This window comes from Chenopodium quinoa, unplaced genomic scaffold, assembly GCF_001683475.1.
Source record: "Chenopodium quinoa cultivar QQ74 unplaced genomic scaffold, ASM168347v1, whole genome shotgun sequence".
Classification (NCBI taxonomy): domain Eukaryota; kingdom Viridiplantae; phylum Streptophyta; class Magnoliopsida; order Caryophyllales; family Amaranthaceae; genus Chenopodium; species Chenopodium quinoa.
Genome location: NW_018743476.1, coordinates 1,868,619 through 1,893,850, shown reverse-complemented (window position 1 = coordinate 1,893,850; position 25,232 = coordinate 1,868,619).

The following is a 25,232-nucleotide window of genomic DNA, read 5'->3' as shown; positions in this document are numbered from 1 at the left end:
AATCAACAAAGCAATGTTCCTAACCAAGGCAACGGAGGCAATAGGGGTCAATATGTTTCTAACTATGTCCAAACTAATAGGCCTCCGGGTTTCCATAAACCCCAACTTCCTCCACCTCAACAACCTCTTCAACTTGAAGCCCCTCCAAATGATCCCATGATGGCTAAGTTAGATGCTCTATTGAAAATACGTGAGGAGGATTAAAAGAGGCATGAGTAGGAACAAAGGAGACATGAGGAGGATAAAAAGCGAACCAATGCTCGTATGAAAATTCTTGAGACCCAAATTGCTCAACTTGCATCTAATTCATCCCCTTCTTCTTCTTCTTCTTCTTCTTCTTCTTCTTCTTCTTCTTCTTCTTCTTCTTCTTCTTCTTCTTCTTCTTCTTCTTCTCACATTCCGAAGGAGGTGGAGTTAGAGAATGAGGGTGAGAGAACCAATGAGCCATTGAGTGTTGAAAAGGAAAAAGATGTTGAGGTGCCAAAGGAAAAATAAGTCACCCCCTTGCCCCTAAATCGCCAACCTAGAGAGAAGAAGCTACCCTTTCCACAACGATTCGTGAGAGCTAAACTTAATGCCTAATTTGGGAAGTTTTTGGAAGTCATTAAGAATTTGCATATTTCTGTCCCTTTTGTTGATGCTATGAAGCAAATGCCTCATTATTATAAATTCTTGAAAGATCTTTTGAGTGGGAGAAGAGAGTGTGAGACGGTGAGTTTGACCGCCAATTGTAGTGCAATTCTTTCCAACAAACTTCCTACCAAATTGAAAGATCCGGGTAACTTCTCCATCCCTTGTTCTATTACTGGCATTGAGTTTGATAAAGCCTTGTGTGATTTAGGAGCAAGTGTGAGTCTCATGCCCTATTCCTTCTACCAAAAGCTTAGAGTAGGAACCCTCTCCCCCACTAACATAAATCTCCAACTAGCTGACCGTTCCATTAAGTTCCCCATGGGCAAGGTTGAGGACATTCCCCTTAGGGTAGGAAAGTTCACATTCCCCGTGGATTTCTATGTGATAGAGATGGATGAGGATGAGAGGATTCCTATAATTTTGGGTAGACCATTTCCAGCTACTTCTAGAGCTATCATCGATGTGAAGGAGGGTAAGATATCCTTGAAAATTGACAATAATTCCATTGAATTTGATTTGAATAGTGTCACGCAACAACCCTCCTCAAGTGGTGAATGCTTTAGAGTAGATGTTCTTGATACCGTGCTTAATGAATTTTCTCGCTCCCACTTGCATGCTACTAATGATCCTCTCGAAAGTGTGTTTTTGAATGAATCAAATATAGGTACTCACAAAGAAGACATACAATTTCATGAGGATTTGCTTGATGAAAGCAAGAGGGAGTGCAAGGATGCAAGCATGGAAGAAGAGGCTCCCTACATTCATGATCTCTTTCAAGTTGAAGAAAGAGAAGAGAGCCCCAATGGTAAGGGAGCACCAAAGGTAGACTTGAAACATTTACCTTTGGGCTTGAGGTATGCATTTCTTGGTTTCGATGAGTCTTTCCCCGTGATTTTCAATTCTAACCTAACGGAGGAGCAAATCTCCCTCTTGATAAATATTTCGAGAAAACACAAGAAAGCTTTGAGTTATACCACTGATGATATCAAAGGTATAAGTCCATCTATATGCATGCACAAAATTGATCTAGAGGGAGATGCCAAACCCGTTAGACAAAGGTAAAGAAAGCTTAACCCTTCCATGCAAGAGGTTGTGCGGAAGGAAGTGGCTAAGCTTCTTGATGTGGGAATTATTTACCTAATTGCTCCTAGTGATTGGGTATTGCCCGTGCAATTTGTGCCTAAGAAAGGGGGCATGACGGTAGTGAAAAATGATCATGATCAACTAGTGCCTACTAGGCTTGTTACCGGTTGGCGCATGTGTATTGACTATCGCGAACTTAATACAACTACATGTAAAGATCATTTTCCATTACCGTTCATTGATAAAATGTTGGAAACGATTACAAAGCATTCCTTCTATTGTTTCATCGATGGTTACTCGGGATTTTTCCAAATCCCGATTGACCCCAAGGATCAAGAGAAGGCGACTTTCACATGCCCCAACGGTACTTATGTGCATCGTAGGATGCCTTTATGGCTTTGTAATGCCCCCGCAACATTCCAACGTTGCATGATGTCAATTTTTAGTGATATGATTGAGGATGAGATAGAAGTCTTCATGGATGACTTCTCCATTGGAGGAGCCACCTATGAAAATTGCCTATCCAATTTATCTCGTTGCTTAGAAAGATGTGAGAGGTCCAACCTCATGTTGAATTGGGAAAAGTGCCACTTTATGGTGGAAAGTGGGATTGTTCTTGGGAACAACATTTACCCTGCCGGCATTGAGGTAGATAGAGCCAAGGTAGAGGTCATTGAAAAAATTCCTCCGCCCACCAACGTGAGGGAAGTGAGATCCTTTCTTGGCCATGCCGGTTTCTATATGCGTTTTATAAAAGATTTTTCATTGATTGCTAAGCCTCTCACATCCCTATTGCAACAAGATAACGAGTTTGTGTTTGATGATGCTTGTCAATAGTGTTTTTATAGGTTTAAAGAAGCCCTTTGCACCGCTCCTATTGTCCAAGGTCCGGATTGGTCTCTTCCATTTGAGATCATGTGCGATGCAAGCGACAAGGCCATTGGATCGGTTCTTGGGCAACGAAAGGATGGGAAACTTCATGCCATACATTATTTTTCTAAAACTCTCAATGATGCCCAACGAAACTACACAACTACCGAGAAGGAGTTCCTGGCGGTTATTCACTCATTTGAGAAGTTTCGAACCTACCTCATTTATTCTAGGACCATTGTGTATACCGACCACTCGGCTACAAAATATTTGATAGGAAAGAAGAAAGCTAAACCGAGGTTGTTCAGATGGGTTTTAGTCCTCCAAGACTTCGATTATGAGATAAGAGACAAGAAGGGAGCCGACAATGTGGTGGTGGATCGCGATGCAAGGTTTGAAGATGATGGTTTGCCAATAGAGGATGCTCTAAGGGATGATGTTCTATATTTCCTTGAGGTGAAGTCAGCGCCATGGTATGCGGATATTGTGAAGTATTTGGCTTGTAGTGTCGTACCTCCGGATTTCACTTCACAACAACGTCGAAGACTCGAGCATGAGGTAAAGAGATACATTTGGGATGATCCAATTTTTTTGAAGAGAGGGGTCGATGGTTTGTTGAGGAGATGCTTCCCCAACGACGAGGTTCAAAGTGTTCCATATGTGCCACTCTTCTCCTTGTGGTGGCCATATGAGTGCTTAAAAGACCACCTTAAAGGTTCTACAATCTATGCTCTTTTGGCCTTCTCTATTCAAGGATGCTTGGATTTTTGTTAAGACTTGTAATAGATTTCAACGGATGGGGAATATTTCTAGGAGGGATGAAATGCCGCAAAACCCCATCCTTGAGCTTGAAGTTTTTGATGTGTGGGCTATAGATTTCATGGGCCCTTTTATTTCTTCACATGGGAACAAGTATATTTTAGTTGTCGTTGACTATGTCTCTAAGTAGGCGGAGGCCATGGCTTCCCCTACCAATGATTCTAAGGTTGTGTTTAATCTTTTCAAGAAAGTGATTTTCCCGAGATTTGGTGTTCCAAGAGCCATAATTAGTGATGAGGGGTCACATTTCAAGCACCACACCTTCGTTTGACTTCTTGATAAATATGGAGTGTCTCATTAGCGGGGGCTTCCTTACCACCCTCAAACGAGTGGTCAAGCGGAGATCACCAATAGGAAGCTCAAGATGATCTTGGAGAAGACGGTTGCTAGAACAAGAAAGGATTGGTCTTCTAAACTCATCGACTCTCTATGGGAATATAGGACCGCCTTTAAAACTCCAATAGGGACCATTCCCTATAAGCTTGTTTATGGGAAAAATTATCACTTGCCCGTAGAGATGGAGCATCAAACCCATTGGGCGATCAAGAAAATCAACTTTGACCTCCATAGTGCGGGTGAACAAAGGCTTCTCGTGCTACATGAGTTAGAGGAGTTGAGGATGAATGCATACAATAGCGCAAGCATGTAAAAGGCGCGGATGGCTTGGCACGATGATCAAATTGTCAAGAAGGAATTTGTCAAAGGACAAAAGTCCTCCTATTCAACTCCTGCTTGAAGCTTTTCCCGGGAAAGCTTAGGTCAAGGTGGAGTGGGCCATACATTATCACGGAGGTTTTCCCATATGGCGCTTATGAGATTTCCCATGATGGGCATATTCCATTCAAAGTGAACGGTCACCGGCTCAAGCCCTAATACGAAGGATTCCCAAGTGATGAACAAATTTCTGTGACTCTTCTTGATATGCATCATCAATTTGACCCTCCTTGATGGATTCAAGGAACGTCGAGCTAACAACATAAACCAAAAGCTCTTCCGGGAGGCAACCCGAGTCTCTAACCCTTTTCTCTTTCTTCTTTTCTTGATGCTTTGTTATTTTCCTATCTATAATGTTGGATTGTTGGATTTTTGAGTTTTTATTGTGTTGAAATTTTTGTTATGCTTTGCCTTAGCATGATGGTATGGCGTTTAGTGTGTTTTGAAGAGGGGTGTTTGTGTATATTGTGTTGTAAAATGAGCATTTTTTGAAAAAGCTATGTGGTTCGACCGAACTCCCTGAAGGTTCGGTCGAACCTTTTAAAAGGTTTGCCCAAACCTTCTTGAGTTCGGTCGTACCTCCTTTGGAGCCTAAATTTGAAAACTTTCTGCCAGAATTGCAGAAATTAAGAATTTAGAGTAGGTTCGACCGAACCTTAAGGGGTTCGACTGAACCTTAGGGGGTTCGACCGAACCTTGGTTAGCCCAAACAACACTGAGTTCGGTCGCACCTCTTCTGTAATCAAAAGCTGGGAAGTTTCTACCCATCTTGTGAATTTAGAGTTAAAGAGAAGGTTCGACCGAACCTTGAGCAAGTTCGGCCGAACTATTTCAAGAGTTCGACCAAACTTACCCAAGGTTCGGCCGAACCTTTGTCGAATTTTTTTTAAAAAAAAGGGGGGGCTGCTCTTCTTTTTGACCTTCATTTCATTCGACCCTCTCTCTCTCTCTATTCTCCTCCTTCTCACTCTAAACCCCATTGCAATCCCCTCCTACAACCTCAAACCTCCATCAAAATCACTTCAATTTTCTCTTTTTCTCACTTATTTTCCATCCTCTACTCAATTTCTACAATCTCCACCAAAAATTCCACACAAAAATCCCAACTTTTCATTTTTCCCTAATTTATAGGGTTTGAGTGCTTTGGTGTTTTTAGGTTTCTACTTACTTACAATCAATTGTGGTATATTTTTCCTACCTTTTGCAAGTTCATTTCTTCAATTTCTCATAGTTTTACCATGTTTTACATGTTTAAATATAATTGTGGTATTCTTGAAATTGTTAGTAATAACTTGTTTGATTCTTGTGGTTCTTTGGATTTACTATTGATTGGTAATTGATAGTAGAACATGTTGTTATCATGATTATACATGTATACCTTGATTTTATTTGATCTCAATGTCTTTGATTAAAAATGTTGATTTCATGCTAGGGTGTTCATGCTACTATTTGATGATTGAGAAATTCATGAATCGGATGTTATTGGAGATTGATTCTTGGTTTTTTTGGTTTGATTTTGATGGTTTGGTGAATGATTATCATGTAATTAGGAGACACCATGCCAAAATTTACCTAGACTTTGTTAAGACTTATGTATGAATTTCATAGGGTTTCTTGCCCATGCCTTGGTTTAAATGTGTCCATTTATGCCTTGAATTGTATTGTTGTCATCCTCTACATCTATTTCACAATTCAAGGAAACTACTTTCATGCATACACTTTTACCGAGGCTAGCTTCTTATGTCATTTCTTATCAAATTGTCCTAATAATAGCTCTTGGTAATTTTGTAGAATCATGGTATTCGACAAGAGCAAGTCAAAAAGGAAGAGAGTGGGTGAATCTTCATCAACGAGTTTCCTGCCTCCTCCCGGCATAAATGATCATAGCATAATTGCTCCGAATGAGCATTTTTGGGACGTCTACAAAGCCTTCACCAATCGTCTCATCCGTTCGATCAACAAGGTTCTTTTGTCCTACAACGTTGCAAAATCTCGGTATCTTAGATGAGGTAGTCCGGTTGGCACAAAATTTTTGATGGGGTGACTTCATCCACCTCCACGCTCACACCAATGAGCGAGTGACTTTGGAATTCCTTGCCTCTCTCCGCAAGAAAGTCATAGAGCCAGAGTTTAACGATGAGGAACCTCAGCTTATGATACATTTTCACATGTTCAATGAGGATCAGTCCCTCACCGAGAGTGATCTAAACGAGATCTTCCATTGGCATGCGACCGGGCTAGATCATCCTTGCGAGATGACTTCAACTCACCGCATCCCCTACAATGAGCAAGAATGGTGGAGGAGCATATCCACCAGGGATAGTTTCCGAACTAACACCTCTAAGGTCAACAACATCATCCTCATAGCCATGAGATACTTCGCTCGGCTTCTCCAATATGCCGTGTTCTTCAAAGAAAAACTCGGCTCAATGGTTAAGGATGAGGTAGCTTGTCTATTTTTTGCCGACAACCCTCAGCGCCTCAAGTTCCAATGCTCCTCCACCTTCATCCAAAGGCTTTTGGATACTCGGCACAACCGTCTTGGTGACGACATTTTTATGGGGGGGCATGATCACTATCATTGCCCTTTCTTTGAAGAATGGAGCTTACAAGGAACAAATAGAAATGATCCCCTTTGTGCATTAAACCCAAGAGGAAGTCACCGACGAGTTTCCTCCCTATTCTCTCTCCCTTAGTGCTCTCCGTCACAACCGCTTCATTAACTACACCACAAGCAAGCGCAAATTCATTCTCTTAGTGGATAAAGAGGTTGAATGGTGTGTCCTTCTGGACCCCGCTCTCACTACGGTGGACCACTCCTCTCCTCTCAAATGGAAGATCCCGCGGTAGCACATCCCCGATGAATTGAGAAGAACCCGAGCCCGGGGTGCAATTCCACATCCTCCACCGGTACACCGCCAGGAGCAAACCGTTCCCCCCCCCCCTTAGCGGGGGAGGTGAGGTATTTTCCTCTTCCTTCTTTCCTCCTTTTGATATGAATGCCCTCCGTAGTAACCTCGAGGATATCCGCCGGGATAACCAAGCTTCCATTGAACAATGGGGGTACTACGGGAGGATGAATTATGATAATGTTGTACAAGCGGGCATCCAAGCGCCCTATGTTAACTACCCCTACCACCCTCCTCAAGTGTAATACCCCTCATAATTGCTTTAAAAAGGATTTGAAATACTACTCATATCAATAAGGTGCATCTTCCTTTTAGGGAGCTCATTTGCTAAGATACTCCATAGTTAAGTGTGCTTGGTTGGGAGTAGTCTTGGGATGGGTGACCTCCTGGGAAGTTTTCTCGGGGTGCGCTTGAGTAAGGACAAAATGCGCCGGAAGGACTCGTGTTGGTTTGTGGGGACAGTTGTTGGCCCTCGATGCGCATTTCGTGATAATAGGCCCCTCCCTAATTTGTTTGGGATCGAGGTGTTACATCAAGAGGGTTCGGTTCCTCATTAGGACCCCTATGACCCCAACAACCCTACCCCCAATGTCTGCCCCTATTGGGAAGGTCCCATCGACCCTTCTCAACGTATTGGCACCCCACCTTACGATCCTTATCGCCCGGGTGGGTGTGATCCGGCTCGCACATCAACCCCAAATCCTTTTGATGGTTGTTGGGGTGAGCATGGGTGGACCTATGAGAATTTCAACCAACCCTTCCACCCATTTATGGATACTCCTGGGTTTGATTTGTACATAGGAGGGTAGTGTGGTAGGGTAGTGGCTCGTACATGAGGAGAACTACTGAAGATAGTGGCCTTGTTGTAGTTGATGATGTTGTGATGATGATGATGATGATGGTGATGTGATGGTGATGATGGTGATGTTTTTATGATGATTTTTGCTGATTTTTGATGATACTTGAGCTTTGTGTAGGCGAAGATGCTCCCAAGGAAAAATCACAAATTCCCGACAATCTAAATTCCCTTAATCCAAACTTTGTGGATAACTTTTTATTTATTTTTCTTTTTATTTATAACTTACTTTAGTCTTTTTCTTTAGTTTTAAATTTTTCTTGTTTTGTCATAGTTTCTTTTGTTTTGGCTAACTTTTCTTGAAGCTTGAAAGTGGAGACGAAGGAAGTTAAGGAGCAATACAAGCTCCCTTGGTGAGATTGTATGAATTATCTTGTCTTCCATTTCAAGCGGCATTTGGTGAGACCATTACTCTCTTTTATTTTCTTTTTCTTTGAGTGTTTAGTCTAGGTTTAGCTTAGGAAGAAGTTGCATGGTTCGAGGATGTTTGCTTTTGGTTCTATGGAACCTGGGATCGTTGATGTTGTTATCGAACGATCACTTGTATGACGATTGGGATTTAATTGGATTATATGCCTCGTGTGTGAACCTTTTTTATTTCTTCCTCTTTCTTTTGTTTTGTTTTTCTTTTATTTAATTTTTTTTTATGTTACAAACATGACTATGATAAGTTGAAATGATTTTTGATGTGGAATGTGCTCATTCATTTGGTTGTGTATGCCTTTTATGCTGTTGCATCTTTGAATGCTTATCTTCCTAATTGATGAGGGTTTGAACGGTTTGAGAATGATCAGGGTTGAGTTAGACACATTGTAAGCTAAGGTAGCCCGGTTTAGAACTTTTGAGGACATTTGAACCCCTAGTTCACGGGAAAGTGGTAAGATGGAGTTGCTCTCTATAGTGGATAGGATTCCCTCTAGTTAGTATTTGCTTATTTCTTATCCCATGTGAGCGTCATTTGTTCTAGCCTTCATCATTCTTGTGAGCGACATTTTAGATCCTTAACTATGCATGTCTTAATCTTTGTGTTGGTATCTAGCTCCCGAGATCGTGACCAAACAACTCTAGAGGAGGAATATGGCATTTCTTCTCATTTTCCTTTGTTTTCTTTGTGTTTTGTTACAAATTAGGTATTTATTTTTGCATTCACCTACTTGCTAACCAATTTGAGCCTTATTTCCCTTTCTTAACTTAGCCATATTAAAACCTATCGGCCTATGTTCTACCGACCCTTGTAGTTAGTGAAGCATTGGCTTGTGAGGTTTCGAGTTTGAGAGTGTTGGTTTTGAGCATGAAAGTTGTGTAATCGGTTCAAGTAAGGTTATGAAATTTGGTTATGAAAAGAATACGCAAAAATTTTGTGAAGAAGGTTGCAACACATGAAAACCAAGTGAAGTTGAAAAAAGAAAAAAAAGAGAAAAAAAATGATGAAAAAATGAAATGAAAAAAAAATGATGGAAAAAAAAAAGATGAAAGAAATGAAAAGAGATGAAGTAATGTTGTGAGGTTTGTATTAAAGGTTGTAATTTTATGTTAGGTTCAATTCTTAGGTTGTTCTTGAGAGATGGCCACTCTTTTGCTTCACTTAGGATTTTCCACCAAAATTTTCAAATTGATTCCCAACCTTAACCCTTAGCCATGACATTACAACTTTAAGACACTTGAACTTGGAGGAGCGTGGTCAAAGACCGGTAGAGGGAGATATATTTCAACCCTATGGAGAGAGTATGCATAGAAGAGATTTCGGGATGACCTTATGATTTCACACAAAAATATCTTTTTCCGGTTCCCTCGAGGAATCATGAGGAGCTAGCTAGGGGATGACTTGAAACTAGTGGAGAGAACGTGGACCGTCTTGGTTGGGGCTAGGGCGGAGAGTGAAGTCATTAGTTCTCAATCATTAGCTTAGGTTTGTCTCTTTCAACCCCGAGCATCTTATAACGTGTTTTCCCTCATTGAATTGAGAAAGGTGAGTATTCTTTAGTGCATGTCTTTTCGTTCGAGTTCAAATGGAGCAGTTTCTACATAAGTGCTTAATTGGTTTTCCTTAACCCTTGTCATGTTATGTTTATTGTGACTTTCTCTTTGTTTTGGCATTCCTTGCTCGAGGACTACCAAGAGGCAAGAGTGGGGGAATTTGATGAGTGGCATTTATGCCACGATTAAGGTTCATTTTGATGGTCATTTTCCCACATTTGCGGCTTGTTTGCATCCTTTTCTTTGCTCTTAGTTCCCTTTCCCTTTATGCATCTTCTTTCTTAGATTTTGCCCCTTTTCCTACTCTTTACTTTGATTTCCATGCTGTTGTTTTAATGAATACTACAAGAAGGGGGGGGGGGGTTGAATTGTAATATGAGAATTTAGCCAAACGTTTTGCGGAATTAAAATTAAGTTACCTAAAGGAACTGAGAGATTAACTAAAGGAACTAAAGAATGCAAGAGAGATTTTACGTGGAAAACTCCTTGGCCCTAACAAGAAGAAAAACCACGACCACTTGGGATTTTGGGAAAAGAATCTTCACTATAATAGGGCAAATGGTCCTATTACAAGCTAAAGACTCAAACTCAAGTTCCTCTACGAACTTGAGACCCTGAGGAACAAGTCACCCTACTTATTACTCTTCTCTTCTCTTTCTCTCTTCTCACTTCTTTGTTCTCTCTTCTCTTTCTCTTCTCTTTCTCTTCTCTTTCTCTTCTCTCTCTTTCTCATACACAAACGTTCACTCGAACTTCCCCATTCCCCAATTACAACTCAAAAGAAAAACAAACTCTAGTATATGAACATCAAGAACACTCTAATGAACTTGTGTGGAATTGACACTTGACTCGATTTGAAGCTTGAAAACTTATGTGAGCAAGGGTGAGTTTTTCCAACATAAATCAATGGCTATTTATAGATCAACAAATGCTTTGAAAAAATCTCTTTGTGCAGCAACACCATTACGCCACTACTCATACCCACTAAGAAGATCATGTTCCTAGAATTAAGGAACCATGAACTCCTCAATGTGCAAAACCATGATTGACATAGAACATGGGAGAGTAAGCCGTAAGTTTTGGAAAACATGGTGATTTTATTTTTTCAGAAGATATTTTCGAAAATAAGAAAATAAAATAAAATCTTTTTGCACAAGATATTTTCGAAATTCAGAATAAAATAAAATCCCTTTCAAAAGATAAAAGTTTTAGAAAGCAACCGTTTTCCTAAAAACTAGCATGCACAATTTTATCCTTTTAGACCAATTCCACACAGATTTTTCGAGTGCCATTTAATATCTTATACTTACATAAATCCTAAAATATAAAAATATATTTAGTATTCTTGTTCTCTGATGAAGCTTCTACTCCGAGGCTTCTGTTCCTTGGGAGGAACTTCTCTTCTCTGATGAGGTTTCTTCTCTGAAGCTTCTGTTCCCTGAGGGAACCTTCTCTTCTCCAGTCTTCATTTCTGAAGCGCCAGTTCCTTTGAGGGAACTCTTCTATATGGTTAGCTCTGCTTCTGGCCTTCTTGTTCCTCATGGTATATTTACAAGACACTTCATTCTCCTAGTCTTTGTAACTGAGTACACACTTAAACAATCAAGCATTTATTAGTTTGTAAGTAAGTGAGGTTGTGTCATCATCAAAATCATTAAGTCCAACAATATTCCCCTTTTTGATGATGACAAACAAACCAAACTTACTTACAAGGAAACAGAGATAATCCATTTTATTCCTAAAGAAAGGAAATGTAAAAACAAAATATAATGCAGAATGGAAACTATTGTTTAAGGAAATAAAAACAATGCATAAATAAATAACTTAAGGAAAGACTAAAAAATTTGAAAAAAACTTGTATATACATTATATACATTATACCTGTATATACATTATATACATTATACTTGCTTGTAGAGATTAGGCAGCTTGGGAAGTTTTTGAACAGAGACCATAGAATGATTAAGTTTCCTTGATAGTTTGCATCCTTTTCCCCCTTTTGGCATTATAAAAAACTAACACACATATGTATAGTATACCATAACACAGCACCAACTAGTGGTTTAGTGTTAAGACCAGAAGCATGCATAGAGAGAAAACATTCACAAAGCATATAAGCAAAAAAAACATAGATTATAATCATCCAAAACCGAATTAAAACATCGGCCAAATCTACCAAATTTGTAAGATTACCAAAAGAAATTAAAAAGTGCCCAAAATATTACAGACCTAAAAAAAATTGTTCCCAAAAGCAAATAAACATAAGTTTTGTCTTGGATGTTTTTGTCCCTCGGGAGAGTTACGACACGAAGACTGATCCGGTTGAGCTGTACCTGCAAAATAACGGAGACTCCGGGTGGTTGGAGCTCCGCCTCCGACGATCAAGTTAGTAACTTGAAACGGAATAAAAAGAACGAAAATTTAGGTGGGTATCTGCTTGGATTCCAAGCTCAGGTCTTTCTCTGATGTAAGAGAATAAGGGTGTAATAAATGATTGAATGTGTCCCCCAAAATGGGGAAATATCTCCCTATTTATAAAGTCGTTGGAAAATGTGCCCCTACCTAGGTTGCTTGAACTAGATTCTAGTGGGCTGCGCCGTTTTACGGCGCTCCTAGGAGTTTGGGCCTTTTGAAAGCCGTCATTTCATAAACATATCTGAGGGCCCCAAGTGTCAAGAGGATGTTGAGCCACATGGGCCATCCTGAGCTTGACATGTGGCAACCTCTCATTGGTCCACATGTCAAGAGTATGTTGAGCCACATGGGCCATCATGAGCTCGACATGTGGCGACCTCTCATTGGTCCACGTGTCTAGGGTAAAAATACCCTAAACATTTTCCCCTCACAAGTCGCACGTGCATTTCACGTGGGGCCTGTGACACGTGTCCACCTTTCATAGGTGAACAGTAACGGGTAAAATTTTGAATTTCAAATCAAAATTTTCCCCCAACTTTTACTTTCTATAAATAGAAAGTTACCCCCCCTCCTTTTCACACCTTACTTTCATATTGACTTTTTAGAGAGAGAAAAAGAGAGATTTCTAGAGAGAGTTTTCTCTGCTCCAGCCTGCATAACAGCAAGTTTCAAGCTTCCGAGTGCTAGCAGTACATCACCCGGCTCACCGGCTCTAGCGGTTTTCAGATTTTTCAGAGTTAAAGCAAGGTAACCGCCTGTACCATTTTAGTTTTTCTCCCCTTCAATTTACATACCATTTTTTCCGCCTATATGCCCGGCTTTCTTTAGAAAATAGAAAATATAAATGAGTTCCCAATCCACCCACTCGGCACTGCCTAAGACACTCAGTTGATCCCCCGGAACGGCTGAGTCTAGAACAGGGGGTGCCTCTTCTGGACTGTCGGAACCAATATGCTCATCTCCGAACTCCTCCCTCTCTGTGTCTGTGCAGGACACAATGGCCAGAACGAAACAAACGGCCAGGCGGTCTAAAAGTCGGCGCACCATGAGAGTGCCAGCCGATGAGGTTTTCCCGGAAGGGGATCCGAGGAATTGGGAGGAGAGCGGATCTGACGAAGAGGCTCCTTCTACTTCCGGGAGCTCTGGAGTAAGAGAAGTGGACGGCAAAGGAGCCGCCTCCTCCAATGAAGCCGGTGACGCTGAGGCCGGCCAGGGATCAAGAGCGGAATCCTCCGGCTCTGACCAGGGAGATTTTGCAGCTGACTATCAGCAGCCGCCCAAAGTTGCTGACAATCCCAACCCCAAAAGGACCCGGATGCTGCCGAGTAACATTGCCCTTCTTAACAGCGGGTTCAGGGCCTTTAAAGAGAAACATCCATTTGGAAGGGGTTGGGAAGTTATTGTCCCTCCGGCTGATGCTGTGATGGCCTGGGGGGACGACATTGACCATGCAGATGATTACTTCATCTGCTATGAGGCGGTTATAGAAGCCGGACTCCGGCTCCCCCTCCACCCCGGGATTAGGAAAATCCTCAAGGGGTATGAACTGGGGGTTTGGCAGCTCACCCCTAATTCGTGGGTGAACATATTAAGTTACATCGCCGCCTGCAAGTTCCAAAACTTGAACCCTAGCTTTTCCTCCTTCGCTCATATGCACTACCTGAGCAAGGCCCCAGGCGGCCATGGGGCATGGTATACGCTGACTACCTTGCCCCAATATCTAATGACTTTGGACAAAGTGTCCAAGTGGTCCGGGTGGAAGGACAAGTTCTATTTAATTTCCTCTCCAACCCTAAGACACAACCGGACACTGCGCCGTTACAATACTGAGCCGGCTCTTCTTGGACGCAAATGCCCTCTCTCGGCACTATCTACTAAAGCCCCGGAGCAAATCATGGAGCCGGGATTTTTTTAAACCACGACTGAGCCCATGGGGGATGGGACTCACATTATTGTTCCCAAGAACAGGATCCCCCAACCGGACTTCTTCAAGGACGAGTGCTTCTTGTCCGCCTGCGGGCTGAGTACAATGTTTCCCAAGGGTAGAGTACTTCTCATCCGGAATAATTGTTGTTTCATTTTTATTACAAACTTGCCTTAATTCTTTCTAACTTTAAATTCTTGTTTTTGCAGAAGAAGCCCTGAGGATGGTTGACCAGGATAAGACCCCTGCTAAATCTGCGGCGCAACTGCGCAAGGAGGCGGCCCTTGTCAAAAAGGCAGCCGTCGAGGCTAAAGATACGAAGAAAGGCGTGGTAAGACCGCCTGACTTTATGTTTGCATTTTATATATATATATATATATATATATATATATATATATATATATATATATATATATATATATGTATATATATATATATACCGGTTGGGTATACCTAAATTTTTCTTCTTTTTTAGGATTCCGTCAAGAGAATTCCTCGATCATTCTCCAAGATGCTCAAAAGGCAGGGAGATGATCTGGAGAAGGCTCCGGCTGCCAAAGCCGCTAGGAAGGATCCCCCCCAGAAACAAACTTCTGCCCAATCCGGTCGTCCAACGACTGGGGGCAAATCCCCTGCTGTTCTGAAGAAACTGAGTGAAAGCTCAGAACACCAGAAAGCGCCGAAAGCCTCTACGGCATCGAAGGGTGACGAGCCACCTAAGGTTGCAGGCAGTGCGGCAACCACTAGGGAGGAGAACAAGTCGAAGACCCATCCGGAAGTTCACGGTAAGGAACGAACTGAAATACCTTGGCCACTTGATTTTATGAGAATCAAGACTAAGGTTGATTCTTCAAAAGGGTCAGTCAGCAGCCGACAACGGATGAATGCCAGCTACGCTGCTTCTATCTCACAAAGAACTACTTTTGATGTAGATCTGACTCCTAACCCGCCGGATCTCGCAGGCTTCGCAAAGCGGATGGTGAGGACCCTCACCCGGTCTGAGAAGGCCTCCAAACCTGATCAGCAGGTCATGGACTTCGACTAGATAATGGGCTCTCTGGCTGAGGTACATGATTCCTCTATCTTGATGTCTTTAATCTTTATTTTTACTAAGTAACTTATAAACCGACTGTTATTGACTCAGGTTATGGTGAGAGTGGACAATCTTCGGGGTCCCTTCAGGTGGAAGCAAGAAGAGGTAAATGACGCCAAACGGAGGGCCCTAGAAAACCTCAACTTTGCTGACCATTCTGATTATATGTGTAGAGTCGAAACAGGAGGAGTTGATCCGGAGTTTGACGGCTGCAAACGATGAAGCTAACAGCTGGGCTGATGACCTTGACAAGCAGCTGAAAGATGCCAAATTTGATCTCAAGGCATTAGAAGATGCTGACAAGGAGAATGCCTGACTCCGGATTGATAATGACCGCCTGAAGCTCGAGCTCATGACCTTGCGCAACAAGCAGTCGGGTGAGCTGGCCCGGGAGCAGACCCGGCTGACTGAGGAGAATGAACGGGACAACTTGGCCCGGCTGAAGATCACTTGGGGCCTCCTCTACCCAGAAATAGACTTTGAGGTCTATAAGCTGAGGTATGATTACGCCACTGAGGTGTATGATGCCCAGCAACTAGGTGATTCTCCTCCGCCTCGCTTCAAAGACTGGGCTGTTGAACAGGGATATGAAGTCTCTGATGATGAGGAGCAGGCGGATGATCATCAAGAGGGCCAAGCCAGCCAAACGCAGCCGGAGAAGACTCCGCCTCAGCCTTAGGCGAGCCTCCCACCTTTCTGCGGCAGTATGCCAATAAATGTTATTTACCGGCTTGCATGCCGTGTTTTGTTGTATCTTTTTACCAACCATGGGGTTGGATTAACATTTCCACTTTCTTTCTTCACCGGATGTGTCCGGTTAAAAATTATTCTGGCCTTTGTGCCATTTCAAATATAAATGAAGTATTCCGACTCAGTCGGATTTTATATATGTCTGTTTTGAGTTTTTTCAATTTGAATTTTTCATGTGTATACAATTCTATAGTATTTTGCCTAACTTAAAAAAGCATACAACAATTTGCAATCCGGGTGCTCTTGCCCCTGGGCGGCTGTGTGGTTGGTTTAGTGCCAAGCTGATTGATTGGCTTGAAAACACTTGATACTTGGAGAAGTATGGAGTGTTTTTAGGCCAATCAATCACAATGGTGATTGCCCCAAACCAAGTGCACAGCCGGCCATTAAAGCGGGTGCTTTGAGCTTCTTACCCAGGCGGTTATATTCCGTTTGGGGTTGACGCGTAGCCATTACACAATCCTTTGCCCCAATAGGGGGAGGGAGTGCAACTTTGGAATAAATAACCCAAGTAAGAATTTCTACCAATGACCGACTGATGCCTATGGTGATCCGGTATCTGGAAACTTATTCGTTCTTCATAGGTTATTTTGGTCAGACGGCTATGAGTTGGCCAGTTTGGTCGTTCAATTTTTGCCGTCTGCATGGGTACGTAGAACCGACAAATAGTCAGTTCACTGCGACGATTGCACCCGGAGGGGTGTTGCCGGACGCCTTTGTCCATGCTGGGACAGGCGATTTTATAAAATGAGCAACCATCCGGCTATTTTAGCCTCTGGTCTTGTTTGGGACAGGTTGTATAGCCACTAAACGTTTTTGTGCTTAGTTTTTAGCCAGTATTGAATTTACACTAAGTATCAAACTTAGTTTTTTTAAACAAGCGGGTCAGTCTGGTATTACCCAGACATATAATCAGGCAGTTGAATAAACAAAGTATCAAACTTAAATAAACAAGGGATCCGAGTAGTACCCAGGCGGTCCAACAAATATAACCTTTACTGAGTGTCTAACTCAATTAGGAAAAGAAGAATCCGCCTGGGTATTACCCGGATGGATAATTAAACAATAACTCGATTTTGCAAACAAAGTCTGAATCTTCATTAATTGACTCACTGTTTACAAAAAGTTTACAATCTTAGAAGTATTACTTTTTTAGGTTGTCTACATTCCAAGTTCTAGGCAGACGCCTGTCGTCTGGGGTTTCCAGGCGGTAGGTGCCATGCCTTACTTCTTCATAGATCCGGTAGGGGCCTTCCCAATTTTGAGTTAGCTTTCCCAGCTCATTGGCCCTACCGGTTGCCTCCATTTTCCGTAACACTAATTCGTCAACTTTCAAAGGACGCTTGTGTACTTTTTGTTGTAGGCTCTAGTCATTCTCAGACGGTAAATCTCATGACGCAAGGCGGCATTGCCCCTACGTTCTGGGAGTGAATCCAATGCCAGGCGCATTGCTTCCCAGTTTGCCTCTTCATCATACAACATGACTCTGAGAGTTGGCTCGTAATGTTCGATGGGCAAGACGGCTTCAGCACCGTAAACCATGAGAAATGGGGTTTCACCGGTTGCCCCTTTCGCTGTTGTCCGAATGGCCCATAGGACATGGATTAATTCTTTTGCCCATAAGCCACCGGCTCTTTCTATTTTCTTTTTAATGCCGTTTGAGATGTGTTTGTTGAAGGCTTCAACTTGGTCGTTTGCTTGGGGTCGGCCGACAGATGTAAAATAGCTTGAGATCCCCTGATCTCCCAACCAAGTTTTTAGCTGAGGCGTCTCAAACTGAGGACCATTATCAAACACCATAGACATAAGTACCCCATACCGGGTGATAATGTTCTTCCAAATGAAGGAAATTACGTCTGAGGTCTTGATGTTTTTAACCGCCTCAGCCTCCACCCACTTGGTGAAATAATCCACAGCCACCAAGATGTAGCGCTTTCCGCCTGGAGCAGGCGTGTAAGGACCTAGAATGTCCATGCCCCATTTTGCAAATGGGATTGGGCTGTGGATGGCCGTCAGATCAGTAGCCGGACGGTGAATGAGTTTGCCAAATTTTTGGCACTTGTCACATTTCTTCACCAACTCCTTGGCGTCTGCCTCAAGAGTTGGCCAAAAGTAATGTCGTCTAGCTCTGACGGCTAAGGACCTGCCGCCTATATGAGAGGCGCAGAATCCCGAGTGCAAGTCATCGAGAACTTCCTTCCCTTTTTCTGGGGTTACACACTTCAACAGGGGCTTAAGAAATCCTATCTTGAAGAGTTCTCCATTTTTCAACTCGAAGCTTGCATCAGGAAGTGTGCCGTTTGAAAGATAAGCCCGGCGCCAAATGTCTTGGGTTTTTTTGTCCCTCGGGAAAGTTACGACATGAAGACTGATCCGGTTGAGCTGTACCTGCAAAATAACGGAGACTCCAGGTGGTTGGAGCTCCGCCTCCGACGATCAAGTTAGTAATTTGAAACGGAATAAAAAGAACGGAAATTTAGGTGGGTATCTGCTTGGATTCCAAGCTCAGGTCTTTCTCTGATGTAAGAGAATAAGGGTGTAATAAATGATTGAATGTGTCCCCCAAAATGGGGAAATAACTCCCTATTTATAGGGTTGTTGGAAAATGTGCCCCTACCTAGGTTGCTTGACCTAGATTCTAGTGGGCTGCGCCATTTTACGGCGCTCCTAGGAGTTTGGGCCTTTTGAAAGCCGTCATTTCAGAAACATATCTGAGGGCGCCAAGTTTCAAGAGGATGTTGAGCCACATGGGCCATCCTGAGCTTGACACGTGGCGACCTCTCATTGGTCCACGTGTCTAGGGTAAAAATACCCTTAAAAAGTTTCATCAACATAAAGAGGTTGCAAGGAAAGACAGGTTAAGATGCAATGCTCTGGTCATCATCAACAGCAAGATCCTTCAGCTTCTTGCTGATTTGAGACACTATGTCCTTCACAATGGACTGTCTCCTTTGTTCAGAGCTTGAGACCAGCTTCTTGACATCAGTGATCAGAATGAGCATGCTCTTCTTCAGTTCAGCCATGTTTTGCTTTGAATCCTCTTGTTCCTTCAGCACCTTCAGGAGCATATCCTTCATCTCCTTGACCTCCTCGCTGGGAGCCTTTGATGGGGAACTGAAAGCTGCGAAACCAATTCATGCAGATGCATACTTGCCCAGACTAGGAGAGCTTGAGACTTTCTGTAATTCCTCTTGCACCCTAGTCATATCAATGCAAATGGGTACAGAGGGCTCCTTTTTCTTCAGCAGCCTCAAGCTCTTCCTTTTCTTCCTTCCCCCTGTCTCAATCACTTCCTCAACCACCTTTTCCTCTTCCTCCTCCTGAATGTCCTGCACCACTCCCTCTATTATCCCAGCAGCTCTCTCTTCTTCCCCCTCAGCTATGGCACCTACTTCCTTTGGCCTTTTATCTTTTTCCTCTAGCACAACCTCAAAACATCCATCTACAACCTTCATCTTATGGTTTTCAAGGAAAATGGGCTGCATGTACTCGGTGTTTTTGAGGGGCAGGGGTTCTTTATCAACAAAGGAAATACCAAAGCTTTCAAAGACATAGGTGAGAAGGTTACCATATCCCACCTTCCAACCTTTTGGAACACAATGAGAGAGGTGTTGAACCATGATAGAGGGAAAGTTTATTTGGATCTTTTTGGCTAGGCAATAGATGAGTATAGAGTCAAGCTTGTTGGCACTGTCTCTCTTTTGGGTGCGAGGGATAATATCTTTGAAAACAAATTTTAGCAGAATTTTGTCAAGAGAGGTTAGGTCATTGTGATTTATGTAGGTTTCCTCCAGGTCTCCACCCAGAAACTCCACTATCTCATCAATATTTGCATTAGGAAGAGGGTTCCTAATCACATTACTCTTAAAATACAAGTCATATCCAGTATTAGGAACGTCAAACAACTCAGTCAATTACATCGCATCAAACTCAATTTCTTTTTCATACCACAACAGCGAATAACACCTTTAGAGTATTTGAAACTTTTGGAAAAATCCTTTATGGAATCAACATGCATACTTCGATTAAAGCATTCACTCAACAAATTCACCCAATTTGGAGCTTCAATCAAATCAAGCAGTTCATACAATTTAACAGACTTGCACCAAGGAAGATTAATAGCCAAACCTGTCACAAAGTGATCACTGATCTTCTCTTGCCGTTTCATGGCTGCATGCTTGTCTCGGTAATTGACCCCTAGTTCCGGAGCGCTTTCTTCTTCTTCTTGCATGTCATCAGACTTCATTTTTCGAGAAGATTGGGATTCGGTGGTTGAATCCACTTTTGGATGCTCTTGATCATCAATGGGATTAATTTCCGGTGGGATTTCCATGGTAATTTCTGGAATTGGGTTTGTGTTAAGGTCGGCTTCAATTTGTGTTTTTGGAGAGGTAGACATTGGAGAGTAGTTTTGATCGGAGTGATGAGAGAGAAGGTAATTTTTGTGTGGTGTAAATTTGTGTGAGGCTGACATCTTTTATGGTGGAGGTAAATTGGTGAAGTGAGGTGTCACTTGGGAGGTGAGGTGAATTTAGTTGATTTGACACTCATATTTATTGCTTTGGGAAACGCAAACCGTGTTTCAAGAGAGTAGTGTAAGTGGGCTACTTTTTGAACAAAAGATAATGATGAATTTAAATGCATTCATTCGATTTTTGTGTTTAGATAAAAATAATTTGGAATTTTGAAAAATAGATAAACACAACAATTTTATCTTTTGAATATTATCAGTAAAGAACACTTGCAAATACAACTTGATACACGGAACAAATCAACAAGGCTCATGCAACCAATTTTGGACTTTTCATATTCTATGTCTCTCAAATTTACATGCCCTTAGTAAACATTACTCCTGCTTACAACCTGTCTTAACTATGTAATTAAACATATAACACTTGTGCACAGTATACAATAGATTAAGCATGTCAGTTTGAGCTTCATACCTAAGGGAACTTGATGCATTTTTCTCAGTATAACTTAATCATCCCAAGTTCCATTCTCATCTTCTCATGCCTTTCTCTATTCAAGGGTTTTGTTAATATATCTGCAATTTGATTGTCAGTTTGGCAGAAATCTAATTTAATCAAACCCTTTTCAACATTATTCTTAAGGAAATGATGCCTTATATGAATATGCTTAACTCTTGAATGATGGACTTGATCTTTAGATATGCAAATTGCACTAGTGTTATCACAGTAGATAGTAATGCAATTAAATTTAATACCAAAGTCACGCAACTATTGTTTAATCCAAAGGACTTGAGAGCAACAAGCAGCTGCTGCTACATACTCAACCTCTGCAGTAGACATTCAACAGTATTTTATTTCTTGGAACCCCAAGAAACTAGACAAGAGCCAAGGAACTGAACCATACCTGAGGTGCTTTTCCTATTGACTAGGTCAGCTGCATAGTCAGCATCTGTGAATCCTTTAAGCATAAAGTCATCACTTCTAGGATAGATCAGACACAGGTCATCTGTTCCTTTGAGGTATCTCAAAATTCTCTTAACAACCGTTAGATGTGATTCTTTAGGATTAGACTGAAATCTAGCACACAATCCAACAGTAAAAGAAATGTCAGGCCTATTGGCTGTTAGATACAGCAATGAACCAATCATACCTGTGTAAGTGGTTTGATCCACACTTGTTCCTTGTGGATCCTCATCAAGTCTTGTTGTTGTTCCCATAGGTGTATGATTTGTCTTGGCATTCTCCGTGTTGTACTTGTTCAGAAGTTCCTTGACATACTTCTATTGGTGAATCATTATTCCTTCATCTGTTTGCTTTATTTGAAGTCCAAGGAAGAAATTTAATTCACCCATCATGCTCATCTCAAATTCACCACCCTTTAGCTCAGCAAAGTACTTGCACAAACCATTGTTAGTAGCACCAAATATAATATCATCTAGATAGATCTGCACAACTAACAAATCAGTTCCTCGAGATTTAAGAAAAAGAGTTTTGTCTACTTTTCCTCTTTTGAAATCATTTTTCAGTAGGAACTTTGAAAGCCTTTCATACCAGGCTCATGGAGCTTGTTTAAGCCCGTAGAGAGCTTTATCAAGCTTAAAAACATGATTTGGAAATTTAGGATTTTCGAAACCTGGAGGTTGTTCAACAAACACCTCCTCATTTAAGAAACCATTTAGAAAAGCACATTTCACATCCATTTGATAGAGTTTGAAAACCATAAAAGAAGCAAAAGCCACTAGGATTCTAATAGCTTCTAATCTAGCTACAAAAGCAAAGGTTTCATCGAAATCAATACCTTCCTGTTGGTTGTAGCCCTTCACAACCAATCTAGCCTTGTTCCTTACTATGGTGCCATGTTCATCAAGCTTGTTCCTGAACACCTATTTGAGCCCAATTACTTTCTTTCCCTTAGGCTTTGGCTCAAGGTGCCAGACTTTGTTCCTTTCGAACTCATTGAGTTCCTCTTGCATGGCCACTATCAAATCAGCATCTCCTAAGGCTTCCTTGATGATTTCTTGGTTCTAGAATGGACAGAAATGCATGGAATGCGCAGTAGTTCCTCATCTGTGATCTTGTTTGAGTTCCTTTTCCTATATCACTGATAATTAGATCAGTTGGATGGGAATCTCGATACCTGAATGGCCTGGGTTGGAATTCCCTTGCTAGAACTCCAATTTGAGGAGCTTCTGTTTCTGTTCCTTCTGCTTCTTCTGCTTGTTCCTCATTCACATGTTCATCTGGTTGAGGAACCTCTCCATTTTCTTGATGATCCTCTTCTGGAGCAGGCTGCTTTTCTTTGGTTTACTTTTGGGTCTCTTCTTCATCCCTGTCTCTTATCAATCCAATTTCAAAATCATTATCATCTTCTTGTTCCTGTACACTCACAAACTGGTTAACTTCATCAAAGATTATATGAAGGCTTTCCTCAACACACATAAAGCTTTTATTGTAAACTCTATAAGCTTTTCTATCAGAGGCATATCCTAGAAATATGGCCTCTTCACTTCTTTCATCAAATTTCCCTAGGTTTTTCTTACCATTGTTATGTACAAAGCACTTACAACCAAAGGCTCTAAGATGAGATATGTTTGGGTTTCTTCCCTTAATAGTTCATAGGGAGTCTTGTTTATGATACTTCTGATTGTTACCCTGGTAAGGATGTAACATGTTGTATTCACGGCTTCAGCCCAGAAGTTCCTTGGCAATCCACTTGCAATCAGCATCGTTCTAGCCATTTCCTCAAGGGTTCGATTCTTCCTTTCTACAACTCCATTCTGTTGGGGAGTCCTTGGAGCTGAGAAGTTATGATTCATGCCATTTTCCCTGCAAAACTCATCGAATCTTGAGTTCTCAAATTCAGTTCCGTGATCTGATCTAAGATGGACTATGGAGTGACCACTGATTTTCTGTATTTTCTTGGCAAAAGCAACAAACTCGTTAAAAGTTTCATCTTTACTAGCAAGAAAAACAACCCAAGTGAATCTAGAATAATCATCAACAATAACCAAAACATATTTCTTGCCACTCCTACTTTGAATTCTCATGGGACCACACAAATCCATATGGATTAATTCCAAAGGCTTTGTAGTGCTCACCATTTTCATCAATTTAAAAGATGAGCGAACATGCTTGTCTTTCACACATGCATCACAAACTTTGTTCTGTAGGAGCTTGATAATAGGAAGTCCCACAACCAAGTTCCTTGACCTTAGCTTGTCCAGTAATGAAAAGCTAGCATGTCCAAAATGTTTATGCCATAGCAGGGGATCATCTTCAACAACACTCAGACATGTAAGGTTGTTCCTTGGGATTAAGTTGAGGTCAACTGTATAAGTGTTCCTCCATGAGTAATCTGCAGGAAATCCCAGATTTCCTTAGCGTTCTTGCACCCCATAACACGATTGTGTTCGTGAGGTCCAAGTCCACAATGGAGCAATTTCACAGCCATAGCATTTATTTCCATTTTATCAAAGTCTTCTTTTTCATATTCAGACATAGGCTTAGAGATTACCTCGTTCTGAGCATTTGTTTTGGTGACTTCGAAATCACCAACCTCGATGACCCTCCAGACTTGGTAGTTCTCTGCCTTGATAAAGATCTCCATGCGGTTCTTCCAGTAGGTATAGAACTTTCCGTTGAACATAGGAGGCCTCTGTGTTGAGTATCCTTCCTCGAGCTTCTCATGAGTATTCATTTTCTCCAAGACCTTTCTTCTTCAGGGTTTCCTGATTTTCCTAGAAGTTAGGCGCTGATACCAATTGTTGTTTTAATGAATACTACAAGAAGGGGGGGTTGAATTGTAGTATGAGAATTTAGCCAAACTTTTTGCGGAATTAAAATTAAGTTAGCTAAAGGAACTAAGAGATTAACTAAAGGAACTAAATAATGCAAGAGAGATTTTACGTGGAAAACTCCTTGGCCTTAACAAGGAGAAAAACCACGACCACTTGGGATTTTGGGAAAAGAATCTTCACTATAATAGGGCAAATGATCCTATTACAAGCTAAAGACTCAAACTCAAGTTCCTCTACGAACTTGAGACCCTAAGGAACAAGTCACCCTACTTGTTACACTTCTCTTCTCTTTCTCTCTTCTCACTTCTCTGTTCACTCTTCTCTTTCTCTTCTCTTTCTCTTCTCTCTCTTTCTCATACACAAACGTTCACTCGAACTTCCCCATTCCCCAATTACAACACAAAAGAAAAACAAACTCTAGTATAAGAACATTAAGAACACTCTAATGAACTTGTGTGGAATTGACACTTGACTCGATTTGAAGCTTGAAAACTTAGGTGAGCAAGGGTGAGTTTTTCCAACAGAAATCAATGGCTATTTATAGATCAACAAATGCTTTGGAGAATTCTCTTTGTGCAGCAACACCATTACGCCACTACTCATACCCACTAAGAATATCATGTTCCTAAAATTAAGGAACCATGAACTCCTCAATGTGCAAAACCATGATTGACATAGAACATGGGAGAGTAAGCCGTAAGTTTTGGAAAACATGGTGATTTTATTTTTTCAAAGATATTTTCAAAAATAAGAAAATAGAATAAAATCTTTTTGCACAAGATATTTTCGAAATTCAGAATAAAATAAAATCCCTTTCAAAAGATAAACGTTTTAGAAAGCAACCGTTTTCCTAAAAACTAGCATGCACAATTTTATCTTTTTAGACCAATTCCACACAGATTTTTCGAGTTACATTTAATATC